The sequence below is a fragment of the Myxine glutinosa genome, chromosome 1, assembly GCF_964187855.1.
Source record: "Myxine glutinosa chromosome 1, kmMyxGlut1.1, whole genome shotgun sequence".
In the NCBI taxonomy this organism is placed as follows: Eukaryota; Metazoa; Chordata; class Myxini; order Myxiniformes; family Myxinidae; genus Myxine; species Myxine glutinosa.
In genome coordinates, this window is record NC_136261.1 from 114,171,128 (window position 1) to 114,195,511 (window position 24,384).

Genomic DNA, 24,384 nt, shown 5'->3' on the forward strand with positions numbered 1-24,384 from the left:
TGAACAGAAGTCATTTGTATCGGCGATATACACAGTTATAATGCAGTGAGTTAAGCTTTAACTTGGTAAGCTAATACAGTCTATTCCATGGAATAATCCGGGGTAACACTATAACAATCATTCTAAAATGGAAACAAAATCAGTTCAAATGTCTAATGAAGTATGCAATCCAACAAAGTACAGCATAATGTTCCCTCAATTCTGAACTTGAGTTAGTGTGAAAAGTCCGTCGTCAGATTGCCGTCATGCTGTAACTTTAGTGTAGCCTGAGGGATTCAGTGTCATGAGTGTAGGCCTATTCAATTCACATGATTCAGTGTCATGAGTGTAGGCCTATTCAATTCACATGGTTCATTGTCATGAGTGTAGGCCTATTCAATTCACATGATTCAAGTTCATGCATATTTCCAAATGTTCCTCAGTTCCATTTATTGTTGCAATACATCCGTCATAGGCAATAGGCATCTCGTAAAATCCACATCCACATTCTGCTGATACACACAATTTTCAGGCATTTCAACATGTACCGTACCCAGGAGAGCATCACAACAGTGATATAATTTATTGTCCTAAAAACAAAATAGTTTTTGTCAGTTGGTATTTCCTTGATGGCTTATTTTCATTGACAAAACGTTCTGTGTACAGTCTGCCATGATGATGAAGAATAGTCCTAATGAATAAGGAGCTGATTTTCTTTATAAGCTGAGTGACATGATCATCTTCTTCCATCAAGTATTGGTCGAGGCAGTGTTCATTCAGATCTGACAAGACAGAACCATGCACGGTATTCAGGACTTGGAACTGAACTGACTTCAACAGATTGGAGGATGTCCTCCTGGGTCCACCTTCAGTAGTACTGTACACAATGTTTTCCTAAAATTGAAAGATAAATAAACTTTTTTAAAAATTGTAAACCGAAAAGGCAGCATGGACGTACTGCACAGCACATCAGTAACACTAGAAAACCTATGACCTTTGTAGTCTAGTCACAATTGAAGGCATCAAAGTTTAGACATTTTGCTTAATAAGCTGTCGGTAGTGTAGTCTCGGTTCCAAGGCCTACTTATCAATCTTGGCCCTAAAAACATATGATATGTCATGGTAGTAGTACTATCACTACTTACTAGTACTAGTATCATCAGGCCTAGCTAGGGGCTAGGCAGAGCCATAGGGCCTATCCCAGTTTATTTTTTCCCACTAGATTTTCATGCTGTTGAAAAACGTCACCCAAACCTCACAATTATGCCTACACGATCCCCTCCCTCTCCTTCCACTCAGTGGCGTACCAAAGGTATGGCAGGTATGGCACGTGCCCTGGGCACCACTTGAAGGGGGGGGGGGGGGGGGGGCACTGAGCAGTTTCTATTAAAGTCAGACAAGCCATCCTCGGATAGTCAAAAAAGAATTTTCTTCAGATGTATGATCTGTCTTTGATTATCATGGGTGAGAAGCACTAGGATGGCTAGATTGATAAACCACTTATATAAATTATTAGGTAAAAATACAGTGCTGGGAGCTACATGACCACATACCTCACAGTACCACTGCTCAGTGCCAACAGGCAGTAAGACCATTCTCCTGCGCAAACTAGGGAGGTAGTCTAGAATTTTGTGCAAAATCTGTAAAATTTAATGTTCTTATTGAAAGTGCCATTTCCTTATTTCAGAGCATTGTGTAAGAAGACCATGAAACGTTTCTTCACGAAGAAGAAGGAAAGTGGAGCTGAAGGGCGGAAGAGACGAAAGTTGGAAACGGAGGAAGCCAAGAAGTCGAGCAAGTTCTTCATGCCCTTCTTTGAAAAGCCCGGAACAAGTTGTTGGACACATTCCATGGAGTCGCCTGCACCTGCTACAAGTTTGTTAGAATCCGAAGGTGGATCAAGTACAAATGTGTCACAAGCCGAGGAGGAAGTCAAGTCAGATAAATCCGAGTATGACGAGATTATAAGTGAGGCTGCCAGAGAGAACGTGGACATGACAGGAGAGGAGGACGGTGGTGGTGGTGGTGATGTTGAGTTTATTGATGAGATTTTACCTGACGAGATTGAACCTGACGACACTGAACCTAGTGGAACTGGATGGTGTCGAAGAGCCTCGAACTGTCATACCAGAAGTGATTGAACAGCATGACATTGGACTTCTGAAGTTCGACAAGGATACTGGAAAAGCAATTCTGCCTGACGCGTTGAGAACAGAAATAATAAAGCTGGGTTCGAAGTATTTCCAGAACAGTGAGGGGCCTTTCCTACCAACAAATAACCGCTCAATGAACAAAACTTGGTTCAAGAGGAAATTGGGAGATGGTCGTGGTGAGGAAGTGACTCGCTCATGGCTGGTCAAGTCCTCTTCTGAAAAGTCTGCATTTTGTATCTGTTGTCTTCTCTATTCCCGTTCCCGGTCAGACCAGCAATCCTCATTGGACCAGGAAAGTGGATTCAACCAGTGGAAAGCACCTGAAAGGATTAGTGTTCATGAAAATGCTAAGAATCGTCGGGAGTGCTTCACACAGTGGATAGAAATGGAAAGAGTCATGAAGGGAACACTCGACCGTCTTCACAGAGAAATGGATGAAAGGTTCGCTCGTTTGCACGACACTGACGCCAAGTTTGGGTTTCTTCTCGATGTCGATGGACTGTGTTACGGCACCGACAGTAACGACCTTAAGAAGAAGTGCGAAAATTTGGGCGAATTGTACAGCTCTGATGTTGATGGACAGCAACTATATGAAGAAATTTTGGATTGCAGAATGTTGCTATCGGGTCGGGCCAACATGAAAATATCAAGACCTGAAGAGCTTCTCGAATTAATTGTTCAGTATGGAGATGAGAGCGTCTTCCCCAATCTTCGCATTGCTATTCAGATAATGCTAACCATCGCAGTTTCCATCGCCAGCTGTGAGAGATCATTCAGCAAGTTAAAACGAATACTTTCGTATTTGAGAGCCTCCATGGGTCAAGGCAGACTCTGTGATCTTGCTCTGCTGAGTGTAGAAAGAGAAGAAACTGAAAAAACTGATTGAGCACATCATAGACCAATTTGCATCAGTGAAAGCAAGGAAGGTGCAGTTGTAATTTTCATGTAGTGCCATAATTTGTTAATTAAAAGATTAACGAGCTTGACTTGTATTTTTGAGCTGATTTTATGGTAAAGTTATCTAAAATATGGGTGTCAGATGTTTGGCCAGGGGCGCAATTTCAGTGCTTGCCATAGGCGCTATTTTCCGTAGATATGCCCCTGCTTCCACTGTAGGCCTTGCTTCCGTGGTACATTTGGCACAAGTGTGAGAGTGTAAGGGCTTAATCATGTAATAATAGCCTTATATTTGCTCTAGGGCTAGGCTTATAATATTTTGTAATCTCTACCAATCTACCTCCAGGCGTGCTATGATAGATAAATTAGATTTCTTGCATGCATCCACTGAAGTTGGGGACATAAAAGTGAGTTTAGTTAAAGTCCTAGCTAAACTAACATGAATTCAGTTGTGTCATGACATGCATTCATTCATTCATTCATGCATTCAATCATATTCATAATCATTAACGTTCTTCATGTTCTTGCTAACTTGAAATTTATTACTTTAAGCTTGCTCAGGGTAAAATCTGTCACTTTTCGAGGAAATGACTTTGACAAAAAGATTGTGAAAGGTTTATTTTTGTCATCAAACAGTCACAACTGCCTGCCGAGTGTTGGCCTGACGTAACTGAAATAGGCCTAAGCTTATGCATCATGATGTGCATTTGACTTACATTGCGCTACCGACTATGTGCTGAAAAGTCACGAAATGAAGACAATTTTCACTAAAAAAAATATTCCACATACTCACTTGTGGTAAGAAATATTTATCCCCACTTTTCTTCTGTTGTAGCAACGCCAAACGGCACAGGAATGTGGCATTTTGGCAGCAATATTCTTGCAGCTTTAGTACATCACATGCGGTAAAACATCAACAAAACGGAACTGTTGTGGTGTTTTGAATGTCGCGGCCGGCTGACGTAAACAGCGCTGATTTGCCCTCTTTGGTAATGCCTTTAAGGCCAGCATTAAGGCCTGCCTTGTTATACTAAAAAAAAGGTAAAAAATCAAACATTTAAACAGCCTTGGACGTGCACCTTGACCCCACGGCCAAGGCACACCGTCTATCAAGACTGTCCCTTTGGCATACACATGCACCTCAACCCAAAGGCTGAAGCACATGGTCAATCAAAACACATGCATCCTGACCCCAAAGGGCCAGAATGCATGGTCATACAATTGGACCCCTCCTCCATAGGAGTGAGTCCACCACTCTACCTGACCCAAGATCACTGTGTCTCTCCCGTCAGGTAATGGTGCTTTTAAGGCCAGCACCGTAGCCTGCCTTTTTTTAAATAAAAAAAGGTAAAAAATCAAACATTTGAACAGCCTTAGACGTGCACCTTGACCCCACGGCCAAGGCACATCGTCTATCAAGACTGTCCCATTAGCATACACATGCACCTCAACCCAAAGGCTGAAGCACATGGTCAATCAAAACACATGCATCCTGACCCCGAAGGGCCAGAATGCATGGTCATACAATTGGACCTCCTCCATAGGAGTGAGTCCACCACTCCACCTGACCCAGGATCACGGTGTCTCTCCCGTCAGGTAATGGTAATGGCGGCTAACTCTTCTAAACGGCATAGGATCACGTGATAAGTGCGCACTCTTGTTTATTTATAGAACTCTGTGCTTCTACCAGAAGTAAAAATATTATAAACCACAAACACGTATGATTAGATTTTTTAACAGTCGCTAATGCTCTTTATAACACTAAACAAAGAAATTTGGAGGAATCCCGACATCCGTGAGGTAAGTTTTACTTACAGAACTGAGCAAAGATCTCCTGTAATCTACATATCCCACAACTGTTGGATAATAACATGACTTCCTGGTGCTAACATGGCGTTTTTCGTGGCAGACTTATGAAATTCACTCCTTCTGTTTAACATGAAACTGAAAGGGAGGAAGGCCAGGGTGTGGTCATTTACCAAGCAGGTAGCTAGGTACATACATGGCTGGGCATATATATATATATATATATATATATATATATATATATATATATATATATAATTATATATATATATATATATATATATATATATATATCATACCCGCGTGTACAGGGCTGGCGTACTGGTGTAGTTCTCCACAAATCCAGCACATGCACGGGAATCGATGCAGAGTCAATCACAGGCCACCATCTCAGGACCCTATTACAAGCACGTAAAGCTCGGTGACGCCACCATTACACCTCTTATCCAGACCTGAATCTGCTTCAGGTGATAGTGGGGTGGCTAAAGTCCAAATTTAAGTGATATTGTGACACACTGGCCCAAAGGACCAAATTTGGCACAGTTCTATTTTAGGACCATACAAAACTTTTGAGAGGGGGCTGCCCGATTTTAGAGGCCCAGGTCAAGGTCAGGTCAAGGTCAAAGGTCAAATTATGTGTCTGTCATATTTTTGCAAAATCCAGCTTATATATAACCTAAAAAACTTGGTCTTAGTCACACGCCAAAGTGGTTGATGGTGCTGCCATTGTACATGCCCTGCCACAAGAAAACACTTCTACGTTCGGCAAATACAGTGACAATATCTTCATCCCCTGGATAGAAAGGCAACTTCAAGGCTGTTCCAGGATGGACATCGTTTGGGACACTTACCGACCCGACAGCCTCGAAGCCACAACTCGAGAGAAATGAGGGAAAGTATTATGTAGAAAGGTATCCCGCAATACGAAGTTACCAAGTAACTTCGCTGGCTTTCTACGGGGTCCTACCAACAAGGAGGAGCTTTTCGCACTGCTGACGGAGGACGTAGTCAAACACGACTATCCGCTTACCAAACAGGTTTACATTACATCTGGTCCACGAGTCCAATCGAATCAGGCTAACATCACAATGGGAGAGAGTGATCACGAAGAAGCAGACAGTAGAATATGTCTTCATGTAAACGATGCCCTAAGGGAAGGGGCGACTACTGTTCTCATCAGATCCGTAGACACAGACGTGATTGTGATTCTGGTGGGAGTGTTTCATGATCTTGTGCAGCACCATCCAGGTATGCAACTATGGGTTGGCTTTGATACTGGTAAACACTTCCGCTATTACCATGTCAACTCAATCTGCCAGGAACTTGGGGAAGACAAAGCTCGTGCTCTGCCGTTTTTCCATGCATTCTCTGGCTCTGATGTAACATCCCAATTCAGTGGTAAAGGCAAAAAGTCAGCTTGGAAGGCATGGAAAGCTTACCCGACAGCCACAGAAGGATTCACCATTACGTCCCTGACTGCGTTTGTTCCACAGGTGATTACATCTCCAGCATTCAATGTGATCGAGCGGTTTACCTGTATCATGTACGACAACACAACCCCACATGTCAATGTGAATGACCTTCGACAGGAGCTATTCCCAAGGAGAGTGAAGATGATGGAGAAGCTTCCTCCAACTCAGAATGCACTGCTCCAGCATGTAAATCGATGCCTGTACCAAGCCAGCATTTGGAGAGAGAGTCTGAAGCCCATCCTAGCTGCACCAAATCCAGATGGCTTTGGGTGGACCAAAGCAGATACCGGGTGGCGTCCAACCTGGACAACCCTGTCAGCTGCTGCTCTTAGTTGTAGAGAACTACTCAAGTGCGGATGTAAGGCGACACCCACTTGTTCAAAGAATTGCACGTGCAGGAACGCAGGACTGCCATGCACAGGACTGTGTCTCTGTCGCGGACATTGTGAAGCATAAGTCATGCAGGCCGCGACCTCCTCTGTACTGGCCAATCCAGTATCCTCCCTCAGAGTATCGATGTACATCAAAAACACCGATGCAAAAATGACCAACACATAATTTGACCTTTGACCTTCACCTGACCTTGAAATACAATATGGCAGCACCTGAGGATATTTTCCACAATACAAATGGATTCCTTGTCCTTAAAAATGATTATTTAGACACTGAGATAATGTTTCTATGACAGCTATGAGCTGGATATGGCAAAAACGTGACAAACACATAATTTGACCTTTGACCTTGACCTGACCTTGACCTGGGCCTCGAAAATCGGGCAGCCCCCTCTCAAAAGTTTTGTATGGTCCTAAAGTATAACTGTGCCAAATTTTGTGCTTTGGGCCAGCGTGTCATGATCATTTCCAAAAGCCACTCCACTATGAGGGGAACACAGGACAAAACACCCTTTCTAATAATGTTAATGCAATTCATGAGGAAGTGAACTGTTGTTTACTAATGTATTTGTCCTCCATGTGATTTATCTCCAATAAGCTCTACAAATAAGAGAGTAATGCAAAATAGGATTGTTTGAGCCATGTATTATTCCAACAATGTGGACATGCAGAGCCACGCTGTGGAAAGACTAAATAATTACCTTTGGAACTACTTGAGATGAATGATGATACAACCATGTTCTGGGTGTGATTATCATGATGCCATTCATGCATGGAAAGCACTGACAATCAATCAAATCAGCAACAAAGGCCATGCCAAAACATGATGCAGAATGCCTTTCAAAGAAATAACACCATGATAATATTTTTGGTGCAATTTACAATGTGACTTGATTAACTTTTCCATGTTTCTTTTCAAACAGATCATCCTTGTTTTCCTTTTTTATTTATTTCAGGGAAGATGAATAGTAGGTGTGAAAACATTTTGCTACCTCGGAGACATGCTGACTGGAGAAGGTGGATCAGACTCGGCAACGGTTGCTCGAGTGAGATGTGCATGGAAGAAGTTTCGGGAACTGAGTGGCGTGCTGATGATGAGGGGAGTGTCGTTGAAGCTGAAGGGAAAGGTGTATGCTGCATGTGTGAGAAGTGTTATGATTTATGGGAGTGAGACATGGGTAATGAATGTAGAGCAGCAACGAAGGTTGGAAAGGGTGGAAATGCGAATGGTTCGACGGATGTGCGGAGTATCGTTGAGAGAGAGAGGAAGACAAATGATGAATTGCAAAAGATGATGGGAATAGAGCCTGTGATGGATGCTGTGAAGAGGAACAGGTTGAGATGGTTTGGTCATGTGTTGAGGAAGGATGAAAGTGACTGGTTGAGAAGAGTGATGGAAATGAATGTAGAAGGAAGTTGAGGACGGGGAAGACCGATAAAGACTTGGCTAAAGATGGTGGAAGAAGAAATGCGGGCAAGGGGGTTAACAAGGAGAGATGCAGAAAATAGGGCAAAATGGAGAAGATTGTCATGGGGACCGCAAGGCTAAAGCCGCTCTAGCAGGGAAAATGGCCTTTAAAATGCATGTTGTTGTTGTTGTATTTATTTCAGGGAATGGTAATGTGTATATTCAATCAAATTTTGCATCAGAGTGTACTTTACTTTATGTTTATCACTGAACCTTGAGGTCTTGTCTTTGCCTGCTCGTACAAGTGTTTATCGTCTTTATATTGTCTTGCTATCTTATCCATCAGCTGAGTTCTTAACGTAAACCTACTTATGCAGGTAACAACTAGTGGAAATGCCAGGAATCATGGCTCTCTTTAATGATAACTCATTTTAAACAAGTTATCGCGGTAACAGGATTTTTACCTGACATGACATCTGACAAACACTTATTTATTTTCTTTCTCATCTGGGCAATATCTCAGGCACCTTTTGAGCTAGGAAGCTGATATTTGGACACGACAGTGACCAAGTGATTTGACTGTAGAGGGTATTTTTGATTTATTGATTAATTATCGAATTATTTAATTAATCGGTTAATTAATTAGTTATTCCATTAATTACCTCATTAATTAATTTTCAAAAAGTTATAGATTTGGATGAAACAGTGGTGGTTTAGGTATGCTATTAGTCAATTGATTAGGAAATTAATTATTTTACGATGAGTATACATTTAATTTAACTATTAGTCACTTATTTATTTTCTTTCTCATCTGGGCAATATCTCAGGCACCTTTTGAGCTTGGAAGCTGATATTTGGACACGACAGTGACCAAGTAATGTCGCTATAATAGGTGTTTTTGATTTATTGATTAATCAATTAATCGTTTAATTATTTATTGATTAATCAATGACTTATTTAATTTTTGATTATTTAATTATTTAATTCATTTTCAAAAAGTTACAGCTTTGGAAGAAACACGGGTGGTTTCGGTATGCTACTCTCCATTTGATTAAGAAATTAATTATTTTACAGTTATTATTTATTTAAATATTTAATTACACAATTAATCAATCAATTATTGTACATCTCTTCCTCTCAATACTGTCTCCATGGGCTGCATGGCAGCATTGCCGCGATACAGCCTGGTGTTGGCTTAACGGTTAGGGTGCTGGCTTGGGATCCGAGGATCCTTATTTCGGATCCCAGTTGATCGTTGAATTGACGCCAGGGGGTTGACTCAGCCTGTCATCCTACAGAGGTCGGCGAATTGAGTACCAGCTTACAAGTAATTGGGGCACTGCATCAGCGGCACAAATGCACTTCCAGAGAAATGATGCAAACCAGCAGCCCCAGGCTGCATACGAAACAGCAACAACAACAACAACAACAACAACAACAACAGCATATGAGCGCTCAAGTCAAATCAAGTGGAATCCATCAATATTTATAGTTTAATTGTGGGTGTCCAGATGTAACCATGTTTCTGTAAGTACATTACATTATACTCCTTAAACCCTATACACCCTATACACCCCTTAACCTGCTCAGAACCATTGGAGCCTTTAGACCTCTTAAGAACCTTCATAGCTTTACACTCATTCAAACCCTTTACTCTTTTGAAATTGACACTCTTTACACCCCAATAACTATTGGAACATACCTTTTAAACCCTTTTGACGACTTTTATATCCCTTATACCCCATCGATGGTTTAGACCTTTCAACCTCTTAGACCCATTTAGACACACATCACGCAAACAGCTATAGAATCTTCTTGCAATATAGAGACTATATTTTTTTCAAAAAGTAATGTGCAAAATCCAACCAACTGGAGGTGGGTGCTATATATATATATATATATATATATATATATATATATATATATATATATATATATATATATATATATATATATATATATATGTATATACAGACTTGGCATTTAATATGGAATTTTTTTTTGTGAGTTTGAACTTACTTTTCAAGATGACTTCGAACCAAAAGTTCATTGGAATTATGTTGAAATTATTCTAGATTTTGTTAATGTGACCTTTAGAAGAAACAAATACCACATTTGACATTTCGAAGCAAATGAATTGATCCTTGAAAGTGATGTAAACTGATATCGAACTCAATTCACGGACAGTACTGTGTTAAACTTCTGTATGTTTTCCAGAAGTATCTCTTTATTTTGCACATTAGCCAAAAATGTTTTTAACAAAAACAAAAGTTAAACTACAACTGGGATTACGGACAGTAAAATTACAGTTCAGTACTTCGTGTAACCCCCACGAGCATTCAGGAGAGCACGTACACGTTGAGGCATGCTGTTCACGAGATTTGCCAAGGTTTGGACAGGAATCGCTTGCCATGCAGTTACAATAGCCTGCTGCAATTCACGCCCAGAGGTAGCCTGCTGGTCCAGGTTGTCGATTTGATGCGTTAATTATGCCCACAAGTACTCTATCGGATTCATATCAGGGGACATGGCAGGCCACTCCATATGCTCTACACCACGGTCAGCAAGAAAGTGTTGGATCATGTGAGCACGATGAGGCCCTGCATTGTCATCTTGGAAGACAAAGTTTCCTCAAAAGGCTGCACAAGCAAATGGAAGCAATGTTTCTTCCAGAATGACCCTGTACTTGAACTGGTTCAGGTTTCCATTCAGAACAACCAGGTCAACTTTGCCCCCTGCATGAAAAGCAGCCCAAACGGTCACCCCACCACCACCAGCTTGGACTCTTGGCACTATACAATCTTTGTTGTAGGCTTCATGCACTTGTCTGCGCACTCGGATGCGGCCATCTTGACGATAGACCAGAAATCTAGACTCGTCACAGAAGATCACGTGATTCCAGTGTCCTGGCTGCCATTGACGGTGCTCTCTGGTCCACTGCAATCGGCGCTGGCGGTGTTGTCTGGTCAGGCGTGGCTTTCTCAGGGGATGCCTGGCACGATAGCCTGCTTGAACCAGTCGTTGGTTGACTAGCCTTCTGGATACAGGCACATTTGTCAGTTGCTGCCACTCAGCCCTAAGCCGATTAGCTGACTTGGTACGGCCATTGCGGACTAACCGGTGCAGCTGGCGATCATCCCTCCTTGTGGTTCTGCGGGGACATCCTGGCCTCGGTATTGGAGTAGGGACACCCCTCTGAGCATTTCGTTTCAGGATCTTTGACACCTGACCTTGAGTGATGCCATACTGCTGAGCAAGAGCACGCTGTTTCATGGCGGAATTTCGTAAAGCCACCAGTCCATGACAAACAGCATTGTCGAGTTGACGGCCATCTCCAGAGGAAGCGGCAAGAACTTTTGTAGACATGCAGCAGTTGTTTTCCACCAATACAGAATGCAACAACCCTTATATACCCGATTGTGAAGCCAATCGTCAAATGTACCTGTCTGTACATTTTGTCACGCCACCTGTGATATAATCCTGTTATTGACTTCTTGCTACGATAGACAATCAGTGACATGGTTCTTTTAACAAAGAAATCACCTAAGCGTAAAATAAACTCACCAGATTGATATACTGAGTTCAGAAAGTAAACCCAAGTCAAGGAAAAAAAAAAATTCCATATTAAATGCCAAGTCTGTATATGTATATATATATATAATATATATATATTGTTACAGACGTGGTGGTGGATGTTATTTACCGAGCGGTTTGGTATGACCACGTCTGCACAAGTTACCCGATTATACCCGAACGTTGACTAATCGCGCTACGCTAGGTCAATGAAGGAAAAGACACACGGCTGGGATTAAAATGACACGACACCAGGGATACGGTTCTCAAGACCTCCGGAGGAGGTTATATTCGTTCGGAAGGTTAGATTACAACTACAAGAGGGACAGCAAAGGAAGATAGGCACTTAGACACAATCTTATATTAACCCCAACAGACGACAGATAAACGGGACAAAAGGCTGACTCACACGGGGATTGATGGCAAGGAAAGCGGGTATCGATGGCTCAAGGTGCACTCTTGGCTCAAGGACAGGGTACTGTACGGTCCAGTAGATGCAGGAGGTCTCTCAGCGCTCGGAGGTGGCTCTCTTGTCTTCTCAAGCTCGGGGCGCATCTGACCTCACATCCGGTAAGTCGCTGCGTATATCCGGCGGGGAGTGACACGCCCTCGGCTCGTTAGCTCCGCCCCAGATGGAATCGGCTCGTTGCTTCTCATTGGGTGCATGCGGGGGGGTTACCGGCTCCGCCCTTGACGAGGGGCTGACAGGGAGCCCCTTCGTGGTAACCCCGTGGAGCGCATGGTCATGGCGGCTAACCGAGCTGGTGGGAGGACGCACACTCCCCCCGCGCGCCGTGGTTGTAGTTGTTGTTGTATGGGGAAGAAGATGGAAGGAGGTATGGGAAGGTCCTAAACTCACTACTGGTGCCATATAATCACATTCTGGTGCAACGAAGAGTCAGAATTAATGGAAAGGAGTCCTTAACTGACATAAACTAAGAATAACTAGCAAGATGTCCGAAAGTTGTCTACGTGAGATGCGGTGGACCTGGGCACGACATTTAATGGGGGAAAAAGGGGAAGGTCGGTTCTACAGAGTGTTGTTTACAGACAATGGGACTAGGGAATGGGGGATTGGGGATAGTTGGGGAGTATTGGGGAAATAGGGGAATATTTACAAGCGGATATGGAGGCCAAATTCCATATTCGCAACATTGCACCCTTCTCTACCCTCGGGGCGTCCCGACCCGATAAATTTTTACCTACTTTAGTGTGGCACGCAATGTAGTTCCCTCTACTATTAACTCTACCCTGAGTGCGACAGTTTTACAGATATTCACAAATGAGTAAATATGTCCCCCTGCGACGTTGCACCCTTCTCCTCACAGAAACACACCCACAGGATAACCAAATCCGGAAAGAATCCTCAAACTAAACATACAGCCGGTAGGGAGCATTATTTACACAAGACTACGCTGATATTTACACTACGATCCAGGACCTGTTTTTTTGGAGGAACACATGCAGATGTTATGCATAGAGAGAGCACGCATGCCAGCATCGATACACCAACCCACGAGTGCTCTGTGGCCTACGGCCTTTAATAATGTGCAGAGCACCCCTTCCAAGCATCAAGCACCACCCCATCACACAGTGAGCACCATCCGGTGCACCAATAAAGTGTTTATGAATCATTGTGTGGTGTCGCAGCCGGCCGATGTTCTGCCGCTGGTCTTGCCTTCATGTGGTGCACTTGGCCTTCTTACTTCTTTAAAAAATCAAGAAAGGCGCCAACCGCGTCCATTTCTGTATTGTGGCCGTCAGGGGGCCAACTATAAGTGGTTCACCTTGTATGGCATAGGTGCCACGTTGACCCATAGGTCCATCCACGGGTGGTGCTTGGCCGCATAAGAACTGCGGTCCATTGTGGGTGGCCACAAACATTGCGGTCCATATGGTGTATCGATCCAAGCAGCAAGCAGCGAAAGTGCAGGCCCACAACTGCGTAGCCAGCACCTCTCTCTCCTCTCTCTCTACCCCAAAGCCAGATCCTCGGAGGTGGGAGACAAAAGAAGCAGACAAGTGAGTAAGGTGGTAAGGGCGCAAAAGTGCACGCAATACAAGATGATGCACACTGGGGGCACATGGGAACCAGGTGAGACAGGTACGTTCCTACCGTACGCCCCCCCCCCCCCCCACCAGGTAACCTACATGGCCCCTCCCTTACCCCTTACTGTATCCACAAAACACAACACTACCCATAAACATCTACTTTACAAATCAACAAACATCCCTACTGTCTTCCCCGTTCCTCCCATAAACCAAATTCGTCTTCTCTCCCTCCTAACCAATCAAATTTGCCATTTTCAACTCTCATCAAAATTTGCCATCTCCAACTCAACATCAAAATTTGCCATTACCAATTCATCATCAGTCCCTCCTAGGGAGGGAGAGATGGAATCACCCCAATGTCTCATCCATGTCGTGATGCGTCTCACAAATCCTCACAGCAATTCTCATTTCCTGCACACAGAACAAAGAAAACACAGGTGTGGAGTCATCATCATCACCACAGGTAAGTGGCTGCGTATGGTGCGACAGGCTCATCAATCCTAACTATTTCCTAAATGACTTTAACAACTTTACACTACCCGGGGTCTTTCTCCGGCCAAACCATTGGCCCTCTTACACTATGGGTTCTAAAAACCAATTCCCATTGGCCAAACTGTGGTGCTTTTCAATTTGGGGTCTCACTCCCCCGATTCATCTCCCGGTGCCCTCGCACAATTTCTGGGCTGTGGCGTGTACCTCTCCCAGTGGGTCTACCCACCTGCACACCTCCACCACTGCAGTTGCCTCCGAGCTTACCTGCTCCTTACCCTAACCTAACTACCTGGGGAAGGCCCTCTGGCGCTCTCCCCACTCGGTGCCCTCTCTGGCACTGGGCTGCCCGATCCACACCCGGGATCCTCAGGCACCCACTCACAACTACCGGCTCCCAGAGCCCACCTGCGGCCTCACCTGGCCGACATCCTCACAGTGGTGGAGTGCCCAACCAACTACACACACTAACAGGCTACACGCCCAGCCATTTCCACAACACTAATGCACCCATTCACAACACCATTCTGCAACCGCACCACAAATGCCAATATCCAACCACAATTTACCTATACCCTCTACCTAACACTTACACTACCTGCCCCGGGTACTCGTGAAAGGGGTCCACTCTTCCCCCATCCACACCTTCGCACCATGCACACCACTCCGTACCACTTACTCCAACTCTCTCCACACACCTGTACTTGCACACCTGTGCTCTCACACCTGGTGCCACCTGCACCCTTCTCTCCCCAAGCGCATTCGCGCTGATCCACAACACTCACTACTCACACACTGTTCCACACACCTGTCCAGTTGCACACCTGTGCAATCACACCTGTTCGATCACACCTGTTCAATCCTCACCTGTTCAATCCTCACACACACGGCATCATCTCAGCTAACTACTCCCCTCTGAAACTTGCGCTTCCCAGTCGTCCCTTTAAACTATTGCGCTCCCACGTCATTATCATCCACTCTAAACTACCTGCGTCCCCACTACAGGTATCAGTCACTAGCTAACCTTAACGTTACCTAATGTCATCTTCGCTAGATCCCTACAATATCCTAACCCACCCGGGCTAGTTTTCACTGCCATACACCCCATAATCTATTGCGCATTTGCCCCACTTGGGCAGGGTGGCAGGGATGCCACTCTTACCCACCGGGCACATCGCTCCTCAATCCCCCAGTCCTCTGGCACTAATAAGCCCCCCTTATTCAGAGGTACTGGGTCCCGCCTCGGCATCTAAAGCCGAGGCAATCCACGGGGGCGCCTGCTCGCCGGTGTAAGGTCTTATCCGGTCGGCGTGGACGATCCGAGGGAGGGCTCGTGGCCCCATTTTGATCTTAATGACCACGTCACAGATTTGCGACAGGACGACTCCTGGGCCTTGCCAGGGGGAGGTGAGTTTTGGGCACCTTCCCTTCCGCCTCCGGGGATTAAAGAACCAAATCTTCATCCCCGGAGCGTATTGACTCCCCTGGCTCCGGTCGTCGTACCTGCGCTTCATCTTTTCCCCCGCCAGATGGAGTTGGCGGCGGGCGAAGGCATGGACTAGCTCCATGCCTTCCTCTAGGTGACGTGCGTACCCCTCCCTCGGCGGGTTAACCACTGTGTCTGGCACGGGACCGCATAGCAAGTCGGCGGGAGCCCGTAACTCCCGCCCATACATAAGCAACGCTGGACTGCATGCGGTGGCCCCGTGCTGGCTGGTTCGGTAGGCCATGAGCAAGTAAGGGAGATGTTCGTCCCAGTCATCCCGGGTGGCGGTGAACAGTGCCAGTTGTTGGATTAGAGTTCGGTTGAATCTTTCCACCATCCCGTCAGATTGAGGTCTTAAAGGCGTTGTTCTGGTTTTCCGCATTGACAGGAGACTGCACACATCTTTTAGCAATTTGCTCTCAAAATTTCGTCCCTGGTCGGTGTGCAACTCCTGTGGAATCCCATGCCGGCACACAAATCCTTCCACGAAGGCCTGCGCTACCACCCCTGCTTCTTGGTTGGGGAGGGCGTAGGCCTCCGGCCACTTGGTGAAATAGTCCATTACAACGAGGATATACTTATTACCTTGGCGGGTGCGGGGCAGCGGTCCTAGAATATCCATAGCCACCCGCTCAAGGGGGGCCCCCACCTGATGTAATTGAAGGGGGGCCCTCATCCTCCGTGCTGGTCCCTTTTTGGCAGAACAGGCGTCGCATCTCCGACACCAGTCCTGTATGTCGCGCCCCATATTCACCCAATAGAACCTCCGGCGGACCCGAGATATTGTCTTTGTCCTGCCCAAATGGCCGCCGGAGCGGGTACCATGCACCTGTTGCAATATGACGTTCTTGAATTTGTCAGGGACTATCACCAGCCAGGAAGTTCTATCAGAGGGAACCTCCACCCACTTGCGATACAAGATGTTGCCTTTCAATTCCAGGGTCTGCCACTGAGCCCAATACGCCTTTGTTTGCGCCCCGAGGGGGGTGACCTCTTCCCCCTTTGGTCTTTGCCCCAATTTGACCCATTGGAACACCGGCCCCAGAACAGGATCCTCCTGCTGGGCCGTGCTCCAAGCCAACTCTCCAAATTCTTCGTCCGCGGTTAGTGGCAAAATTGGCCCTCTCACCCGGGTTGCCCGGACAACGAGGGTCGGGTCCGAATCGCCCAATTGCTCCCTCTCCTCGTGTCTCGCACAAAATTTACAGTTTTCCCCCAGACAAGGACGCCGAGAGAGTGCGTCCGCATTACCATGGGCCTTCCCGGCCCTATGGGCCACATCAAAATCGTACTGCTGCAACTTTTCCAACCACCTTGCAATTTGGCCCTCTGGTTCCTTGAACCGAAGGAGCCATTGCAAGGAGGAATGGTCAGTTCTAACCAAAAATTTCCGCCCGTACAGGTACGGGTGGAAATGGTTCATGGCAGCCAGCATAGCCAATAACTCTTTGCGAGTGACGCAATAATTTCTCTCGGGCCTACTTAAGGCCCGACTATAATAACCAATCACTCTCTCCACGCCCTCCTGTGTCTGAGACAAAACTGCGCCCAATCCTTCCTGGCTCGCATCCGTGTCCAGGGTAAATGCCCCGTCGCTAGTGGGGTAAGCTAGAAGGGGTGCGGATGTTAGACACCCCTTCAATTTTTGGAAGGCCTCGTGGCACTCCCGTGTCCAATTAAATCGCGTCCCCTTCTCCGTAAGCCGGTGGAGGGGACGGGCCAACTCCGCAAATTTCGCCACAAAGCGCCGGTAGTAGGAGCAGAGTCCCAAAAATCCCCGCACCTCCTTGATGGTATGTGGTGCGGGCCACTCCTCTACCGCTTTAATTTTGTCTGGGTCCGTTTTTACCCCCTCGCGGCCGATCACGTGACCTAGATAGGCCACCTCTCTTGCAAACAAAGTGCACTTACTCGGGTTCAGCTTCAACCCTGCCTGTCTGAGGCACCCGAACACCTGGTCCAAATTAGCTACTGCCTGGGGGAACGTTTGGGCATGTACCAGGACGTCATCCAGGTACACCAGGCATGATTGCCATGGCATGCCGCCCAGTACATGCTCCATCAATCTTTCAAAGGTGGCGGGGGCGTTACACAAACCAAACGGCATCACAGTAAACTGATACAGTCCCTTACCTGTGGAAAATGCCGTTTTCTCCTTCCCTGCCCTATCCATCTCCACCTGCCAATACCCACTCTTGAGGTCCAAAGTTGTGAACCAATTTGAGCCCGCAACGGCATCGAGGGTGTCATCAATCCTTGGCAGGGGATATGAGTCCTTGAGTGTCACGTTGTTTAGCTGGCGATAGTCCACGCAGAACCGCGTGGTCCCATCCTTTTTTTTGACCAGCACAACAGGTGACATCCAAGGACTTCCCGAGGGCTCGATCACACCTGCGTCGAGCATTTTTTCAACCTGCTCGTCAGCTTCCGCCCTCTTGCTCCAAGGGAGCCGTCGGGCGGCCTGACGAATAGGCCGGGCCTCACCGGTGTGGATCTGATGTTTCACCAGGCCCGTACGTCCAATATCCTCGGTGGACAGGGAGAAGAGGTCCAAATGGGACCCAACCAGTTTGTGCAAGGCCTCCCTCTGGGTACCTCCCAACTCTACGCTACTACGATTTACCATCTCGCAAATGGGATCGGGCCAATTCCTACTTGTTATTGAAGGCTCCCCCCGGGGTCGGCTCGGCTGGACGTTCTCGCCCCTCACTGTCGCGACTTCCTCAACTGGGGTGCAGCCAGCTACCCTCGTGCCCCTTACTATAGTGCGTGGTTCTGTACTCATATTTATTACTCGGACGGCCACTACCGGTCCGTCCGTTTTTACAAGGGTGCGGCCCACGATTAAACCCGGTATGGACTGCGCTGCCACCGGTTCGACCAGGCCGCAGGACTCCTGCCATGTTGGGCGAGCTGCCCACCGGGCCGGCACTATCGCCTCGGCCCTTGGGGGGATGGTCACGGCCTCGGAAGCCTCCAGCTCCGCTCTCTCGGCCGTGCTCACTCCCCCTAACGGCAGCTCTTCTACTCCCACCTGCAGGATCCCCCGGCACAAGTCGATTTTACAGCCGCTGGCAGTCAACAGGTCCAACCCTATTAAACATGGGTCGCACACCTCCGCCACCCAAACATCTATCTCCCTCCTTACCGACCCTAACTTGAGGGTCACAGAACCACGCCCTATGATCGGGGCCGTTACCCCGGTAGCAAGCTGCAAACTATAATTTTGCAGGCGCTGGATCTTATCCCAGCCACCTGCGCTCGAATCAAGGACCACAGGGCTGATGATCGTGGCGCTAGCTCCTGTGTCCACTACGGCGTCTACCCCCACGCCGGCAATTTTGCATCTAATTGTCAGGCTACCGGTTCCAATTTGGCCACAATAAATGACCTGTCGCGTCAATGAGGGCTCTCCTCCATCCTCTGCTGCCGAACACCGCCCTACGTGCCCGACACCTTCTAGTTTCCCGGGGTCTGGCGGGGGGGTGTCTGGGGTCGGCTAACCCGCTCCCCCCTGGGCGGAGTTGAGGACCTCAACCGCCGGGGATCATCCCGGCGCGCGGCTCGACAGTGCCGCGCCAGGTGACCCAGACGGTTGCAGGTATAGCACCTCACCTGATAAGGTGCTTGCCTCCGGAATTCCAAATTTCCCCCCCTGTAGGTCCGAATTGGATTACCCGCTCGTGGTCCACCGCGGGCCACCTCCGGGGCCGCCTGCCATGGTCCAGGTCCTGCCAGGCGCTGGTCCACCAGCCTCCGGACCATGCCCGCCAGGTCAGGACCCACGTCGTGGGCAGGCCCCCTAAGGGGTCCGCCCTCCATCGGGGGTCCCACCTGGCGGACCGCCATTGCGAGACGCTCGCCCCCCCGGGCCAGGGGCCTCGCTGCTTCCCAACGGGCCGCAGCGTCAGCCGCCTGGCTCAGAGTCTGCGGGCGCCACATGGCGAGCTGTTGCCGGAGCTCAATGTCCGGGAGGGCCTGGATAAAATGGTCCAGCGCCAGGCTTTCCCGGGAATCCGCTGCCATGCTAGCATGTGCGATCCCCACTGCGCGGCGAATGTCGTGGGCAAGTTCCCCGATGGCTCCTGGGGCTTGCGCTTTCGCAGCGCGAGCTGAGCTTTAACAAGTTCGCTCTGCTGTTCTATGCCGAATCGATTAATTAGGGCGTCGCGGAGGGCTGGCAGGGTGAGAGCACCCGCTGGTAATGCCGTCAGCACCTCCGCCGCCGCGCCGCGCAATGCGGCCACCAGGTGTACTCCACCTTCGTCCTCACCCCAACCGTTGCCCTTACACACACAGTCGAACTGCGCCAGGTACGCGCGTAGATCACTCTTGCCGTCATACGGCGCGAGTGGGACCTTGTGGGACCACCTCGCATGCGAGTCTTTGCCCGCCTGCCGGACCCCGTGCGTCGCCCCTTGCGGGGTCAGCGCGGGGCCTAACCGGCCGGGCCCCCACAGTACATTACCCCCAAGGGGCTCTCGTGCCTCCCCGGTCCCTCCAACAACTACCCCTGTTGGTGTCGATGCATGGGTCACACCTCCGCAACCCGCTACCCATTCCATACCACCACAACCTTGCTCACCCACACCTCGCACCTCTCGTTCCATACCCTCCGGACCAGCCATACACCTCACTCGTGGCCTCTCACGAACATCCGGGTCTATCTCGACCCCCAAGCTTATTAAATCACCTGGCGCATCATACGCACGACCATATTGGTCACCACTTACACCGGGTCCTCTTTCTCTTCGCTTCTCCTCCATCACCTGCGAATCCCTCATCCGGTTAATGAGCACATCATCACGATCCGAACACAGACTTTGGACCAATTCTTTTACTTCCTCCTTTATCTCTTTCTTATCCTCTCTCCGTCGCTTCTTAATTTCGCTCACCCCTTCTTCCACTTCTTCTAATTTCTGCTTCACCTCCTTCATCTCTTCGTGCGCCCCTTTAAGTTCTTCCTCTAACTCCACTTTATTTTTGTCTATGTGCTCCCGCACCTCCCGCTCTTTAACCTCCATCACCTCTACCACCTTGTCCATTTTCCTCGTCAGGTCCTCATGTACCGTCTGACACTCTTTTTTAATTACCCCTACGTCCTTTTTCATCTCCTTCTGTGTCGATTTTAAACCCTCTATTACCGCTGTGTTCTTCTTTACCTGGTCCCCCAACTCCTTTTGTCCCACTGTCAGTTGTTCTACTCCCAGCGTCAACTCCTCTATACCACCTTGCAATTTTACAGTCCCCTTTCTCACCTCTTTCTCCATGCGCTCCTTACAGTGCCTCACCTCCTCGCGCACTCCTCCGACCTCCTCACTCACTCCTCTCCTGATCTCCTCTCCCATCACTTGCATCTCCTGCCCAGATGCCACCCTCATCTGCTCCATTTCCTCCCTGTGAGCATCCAGTTTGGCTTCTACCCCCATTCTGACCCCCTCTATCTGCTGCCCCATTTGGTTAACTTCCCTTTCCGCTTGGTCCCTCATGTCCCTCAATTTGCCTTCCATGGTGTTTTCTAACCCCTCTAACCCTTTTTGCATCCCTTCCATTTGATTCTCTTGAGCGGCCATTCTGTTTTCTACCCCCATTAACCCCTCCTGTATTTCCCCTAATCTATTGTCTAATTTCCCAAATTTCTCGTCTAATCCCTTAAAATTATTGTCTAATCCCTCACCAGTACCCCTCGCTTCGTCCCTCATTACCCCCATTTCGTTTCCCATTACCCCCATTTGGTTTCCCATTACCCCCAATTGCTCACTCCGAGCCCTCGCTTCGTCCCTCATTACCCCCATTTGGCCCTCCAATCGCTCACCCTGAGCATCCATCCGGTTCCCCATTACCCCCATTTGGCCCTCCAATCGCTCACCCATTTGTTCCATAAGGGCCCTCATTTGCAACATAAAAAGGTTCGGATCCACCAGTGGCGCTGCCACGGTCGCGGGCGTGGACGCCGTGGCCACCTCGTGCGTGACAACGCTATTTTGCGACCCTGCCGCCCTCACTGCTTCGCTCTCCTCGCGTCCCTCAATTTGGTCCTGGACCGACCCTGCCTCACTCTCCCCTACCGGACCCCAGCTGTCTTGGTCTGCCATAGCGCGACTTTCAAAATTCGGGTTTTTATTTCCGTATAACAAAATCAAATTTCGCCGTTATAATTTCGCGCGGGAAACGCGCTCCGAATTGATTCTACTACAAATTTGGGCCTAATAAATTTAGTCCCGGGTTCGAATTCCACTCCTCGACACCAATTGTTACAGACGTGGTGGTGGATGTTATTTACCGAGCGGTTTGGTATGACCACGTCTGCACAAGTTACCCGATTATACCCGAACGTTGACTAATCGCGCTACGCTAGGTCAATGAAGGAAAAGACACACGGCTGGGATTAAAATGACACGACACCAGGGATACGGTTCTCAAGACCTCCGGAGGAGGTTATATTCGTTCGGAAGGTTAGATTACAACTACAAGAGGGACAGCAAAGGAAGATAGGCACTTAGACACAATCTTATATTAACCCCAACAGACGACAGATAAACGGGACAAAAGGCTGACTCACACGGGGATTGATGGCAAGGAAAGCGGGTATCGATGGCTCAAGGTGCACTCTTGGCTCAAGGACAGGGTACTGTACGGTCCAGTAGATGCAGGAGGTCTCTCAGCGCTCGGAGGTGGCTCTCTTGTCTTCTCAAGCTCGGGGCGCATCTGACCTCACATCCGGTAAGTCGCTGCGTATATCCGGCGGGGAGTGACACGCCCTCGGCTCGTTAGCTCCGCCCCAGATGGAATCGGCTCGTTGCTTCTCATTGGGTGCATGCGGGGGGGGTTACCGGCTCCGCCCTTGACGAGGGGCTGACAGGGAGCCCCTTCGTGGTAACCCCGTGGAGCGCATGGTCATGGCGGCTAACCGAGCTGGTGGGAGGACGCACACTCCCCCCGCGCGCCGTGGTTGTAGTTGTTGTTGTAGCTGTAGTTGTTGTTGTTGTTGTTGTTTGGGGAAGAAGATGGAAGGAGGTATGGGAAGGTCCTAAACTCACTACTGGTGCCATATAATCACATTCTGGTGCAACGAAGAGTCAGAATTAATGGAAAGGAGTCCTTAACTGACATAAACTAAGAATAACTAGCAAGATGTCCGAAAGTTGTCTACGTGAGATGCGGTGGACCTGGGCACGACATTTAATGGGGGAAAAAGGGGAAGGTCGGTTCTACAGAGTGTTGTTTACAGACAATGGGACGAGGGAATGGGGGATTGGGGATAGTTGGGGAGTATTGGGGAAATAGGGGAATATTTACAAGCGGATATGGAGGCCAAATTCCATATTCGCAACAATATATATAATATATATATATGTATAGATATATATATATATATATATATATATATAGAAATATAGATATATACATTCAAAAAATTCAAAATCATAATTGTATTGAGGAATATATGAAACCTCCCTCCTACCGTAGGATAGCCGCTGGGAATTGGTGGGCCACAGAAGGTTTGTTGGGATTTCCCTAAAACTGTGGCAGTAGTTTCGGGATAGACGGACAGACACTCCTGTTATACAGTGCATTCAGAAAGTATTCAGACCCCTTCACTTTTTTCACATTTTGTTATGTTGCAGCCTTATGCTGAAATCGTTTAAATTCATTTTTTCCCTCATCAATCAACACTCAATACCCCCATAATGACAAAGAGAAAACAGGATTTTAGAAAGTTTTGCAAATTTATTAAAAAGAAAAAACTGAAATAATCACATTAACATAAGTGTTCAGGCTTTCAGACCCTTTGCTATGACACTTGAAATTTAGCTCAGGTGCCTCCCATTTCTCTTGATCATCTTTGAGATGTTTCTACACCTTGATTGGAGTCCACCTGTGGTAAATTCAATTGATTGGACGTGATTTGGAAAGGCACACACCTGTCTATATGAGGTATCACAGCTGACAATGCATATCAGAGCACAAACCAAGTCATGAGGTCGAAGGAACTGCCTGCAGAGCTCAGAGACAGGATTGTGTGGAGCACAGATCTGGGGAAGCCTACAAAAAAATCTCTGCTGCATTGAAGGTTCCCAAGAGCACAGTGGGCCTCCATAATTCTTAAATGGAAGAAGTTTGGAACAACCAGGAATCTTCCTAGAGCTGGCCGCCGGCCAAACTGAGCAATCGGAGGAGAAGGGCCTTGGTAAGAGAGGTGACCAAGAACCCCATGGTCACTCTGGCTGAGCTCCAGAGATCCTGTGTGGAGATGGGAGAAACTTCCAGAAGGGACAACTATCACTGCTACACTTCACTGATCTGGGCTTTATGGCAGAGTGGCTAGACGGAATCCTCTCCTCAGTGAAAGTCAAATGAAAGCCCCCTTGGAGTTTGCAAAAAAGCACCTTAAAGGACTCTCAGAGTGTGAGAAACAAGATTCTGTGGTCTGATGAAACCAAGATTGAACTGTTTGGCCTCAATTCTAAGCATCATGTCTGGAGGAAACCAGGCACCGCTCATAACCTGCCCAATACCATCCCAATGGTGAAGCATGGTGGTGGCAGCATCATGCTGTGGGGGGTTTTCAGCAGCAGGGACTGGGGGACTGGTCAGGGTTGAGGGAACAATGAACAGAGCAAAAGTACAGAGATATCCTAAATGAAAACCTGAAACAGAGCGCTCAGGACCTCAG

At 47.8% G+C, this 24,384-nt stretch overlaps 1 long non-coding RNA gene across 1 annotated transcript in view; it reads right to left on the reverse strand.

Moving 5' to 3' along the window:
- Nucleotides 1-419: 419 nt before the first annotated feature.
- Nucleotides 420-24,384, reverse strand: part of LOC144889747 (uncharacterized) — a 66,502-nt gene continuing 42,537 nt past the window's right edge. The window contains exon 3 of the long non-coding RNA XR_013622042.1: nucleotides 420-761. This is a non-coding gene — a long non-coding RNA (uncharacterized LOC144889747). The remainder of the gene's footprint in view (nucleotides 762-24,384) is intronic.